The 3120-nt window shown below is 39.9% G+C and overlaps 1 pseudogene; it reads right to left on the bottom strand.

Annotated features, from left to right (window-relative positions):
- Window positions 1-1170: 1170 nt before the first annotated feature.
- LOC138023261 (probable ATP-dependent RNA helicase ddx41) lies at window positions 1171-2843 on the bottom strand (annotated as a pseudogene).
- Window positions 2844-3120: the final 277 nt, after the last annotated feature.

The following is a 3120-nucleotide window of genomic DNA, read 5'->3' as shown; positions in this document are numbered from 1 at the left end:
GCTATTTACGCATCTGCTCGAGTTCTTCCTTGTTACAGTCGACTCTCTTCGATCTAAAGAACACTCTCCTTCAAAATGGTTACCCAGGAGGAGTTCTTTGTTATCACATTAATGATGTTTTGAACAGACAAAAGAACAGGTCTGCTGAACCTACCACCACTGTTCCTAAGAAAGATATCTTTCTTGTCTTGTCTTATTTCGGCTTTCAAAGTGAAGCTCTTGCTCGACATGTTAAATCTTGTATCAGTAAGTTTTATGGCGGTGTTAGTTATTTTTCAAAACACCTGCAGGATTAAGTTTTTTTTTCCTTACAAAGATCGTTTCAGTCGTTCTTAAAGATCTAAAATAGTATACAAAGCCATTTGTTGGGACTGTGATTCCTTTTACATCGGTAAGACAAAAACAAGATCGCATGAAGGGAAGTCCGAGCATTTCAAAGCTCTTACACAAGTCGGCCACGCGTCTGCTGTTGCAGACCATACTATTTCTACTAGTCATAACATCAAATGGGACCTTTTTGAAATCCTCGCTACTGGAAAGTCTGACTTGCAGTGTGAAATTAAAGAATCGCTATTCATCAGGGACTTAAAACCTTCTCTTCATGAAAACATTGGTAGTGAGAAGCTTTTTCTTTATTAATTTCTTCCGGAAGTATCAACTACCGGAAGTTACGATTTTGTTATAATACTTTGTAACTAGTCACGCTGAAGTTAACTAAAGCTCGGAGAAATGTTCGACTTCCTACAACCCCATATACATAATTTACCTAAAATTAACAAATAATTAATAATTTAAGATATCGTTCCTTTTTGGAATACCCAGTATAATTTGGTCTAGGAAATCTTGGCCTTGAATTCTAGTTTTTTTCTTGTATCCGAGAGCTCAAAAGAATAGAAGTTGACTCAAAGATATGGTCGATTTTCACAATGCAGCTGCGGCTTTTGTATGATATAAGCAGTTTGGCACGTAGACAAAAAGTAGGTAAGGTGTATAGGTGGTTACACGTAAATTACGTCATGGGTGCCATGTTGAATTACACCAACAAAAGATCTTTAACCAGCTTCTTTTGTTTTCCATCCAAGAACTGTACATTATGCCATTGTTAAAATTGTCTCTAGACGATGGTTGTAAACAACCTATTCTCTCTAAAAGAGGAATTAAACGGAACAATCAAAACTCCACAACTCTATCACCAAACTCTGTTCGTATGATCTTTTTACCAAACTGTTTTGGGTTCTCTAGTTCTTTCGGGACAACCTGATCCATAACCTCTAACATCTCTTTGAGTTCATCAGCTATCTTGCAGTCCAGAGTCAGAAAAGAGGTTGCAATTCCAAAGTGACCCATCCGGCCTGTTCGGCCGCATCGATGAACATAGTCTTCTATACTTTCAGGCAAATCATAGTTTACAACATGCGTTACTTCTGGAAAGTCAAGACCTCGTGAACCGACGTCAGTAGCCACCAAGACATCAACTTTGCCATCACGAAATGCGCTAACAAGCTTAAAGCGATAATCTTGTGATTTTTCTGAATGGAGACCAGATGCATGGAACTGTTCATCCTTGAGTAACCCGGCGACATAGTCCACATTCTGAATGGACGACGTAAAAACAATTACAGGCGGAAATGGAGTGCTTCGCAGGACTTGGAGCAGTTTTGCGGGTTTTTCGCAATGATACAAAACATTACATTTTGTTGTATAGTTGGGGAAATCAGACCAGCTGGTCCTACTTGAATTGTTATGGGATTGAGCACTGCCGATCTTGCCAGTCTTTCTAAAGAGAGAGCCCATGCAGTAAACCACAACTTTCTTTCTACTATTCGACCATCCCGATTGTATCAAGTCCATTACCAAAATTTTGAGCTAAGAAACTTATTGTTGCAACTGGCTTGTGACTCTGAAAGAACCTCGCAAGTCCACTTTCAATAGAGATCGAACGTACTTTACTAATCCATGATTATTACTAGTTTACAAGTTAAATCTAAAACTAGCCAATTTGACCAGCTCTGGTTACCAGGCTTCTGTACGAACGGACAGTATACACGTGTCTGTTCTTGTAAGTAATTGGACGAAAGTATCTGTAATCAATGCGGCCAACCCCAACAACCTAGACTTTGACCCCGAGTTTTGCGAACTGCCAGCGATGACGCCTCATGATGTGACAAGATCGCCCAGTTTGCCTTCCATTCACGATCACAACGAGAATATTCTGAACGAAGGAGTATTTGTATCTTTTCTTAAAGAAATAACGCAGTGCAGCGTTCATTCCCAGGTCAACACGTTGTCCGTTCTGGTTTGGATATCGAATGCAATCCAGTACTTTTAGCAACAAACCAAAAGAGCCGCATTTATTAAAACGAATGTGCAGTTGTGGTCGGCTTCCATAAGTCGCGACGCCGATGTGTGAGTTGTGCTTGGCGATCGTGAAGCGTCGAGCGATTGACTTGATGAAGGCCTTTTCGAGATGGAAGTTTCGTCGACCAACGTAGTGCGAGCCGTCGATCAAGAAGGCGATGTCAGCAGTAACTGGAATATGAGAGACGCCTGTAATGAAAAACAACGATGGCAAATGCCGTGATCACAATACATAATCAGCGTTACTAATTATAGTGACCATATTTCTTGTGAAAGAAATGTACATGTTTGAGGTGCGGGCTGTAGACGACCTTGCATTTATCTTGACAATTTAATTAACGTGCCACTGTGACCTGAAAAAAATAATTGTTACTGTTCTTTGGATTTCAAAACTATGTTAATTAAACACACAGGGGCACTTAAAGCAATTGTCACATTATAGACACCTGAAAAATTCAGGCACCTTCAGCAGGATTCGAACCCATGACCTCGGCGATCCTGGTGCTATTCTCTGCCAACTAAGCTATAGAGTCACACAGTTGATAGCAGCTCAATTTGTTGATGTAAATATAAGCGATTCTTAAATTATTTCGTCTGCATTACAAACAATGTTCACGACAAATTCAATTGAAAGCATCACTTACTCAGGCTCAAAGTTACAACGCGTTCCAAACTAAAATGGGTTTTTCCAAAACCACTATTTTCCGTTGAGAAAGTGAATATTCCTCGGAGCCTATACGCTGTTCGTTGAAAATCTTATCA

The sequence above is a fragment of the Montipora capricornis genome, chromosome 11 (assembly GCF_036669925.1).
Source record: "Montipora capricornis isolate CH-2021 chromosome 11, ASM3666992v2, whole genome shotgun sequence".
NCBI classification, from domain to species: Eukaryota; Metazoa; Cnidaria; class Anthozoa; order Scleractinia; family Acroporidae; genus Montipora; species Montipora capricornis.
Note: the sequence above shows the minus strand (reverse complement) of the source record. Positions and strands in the feature narration are given on the sequence as shown.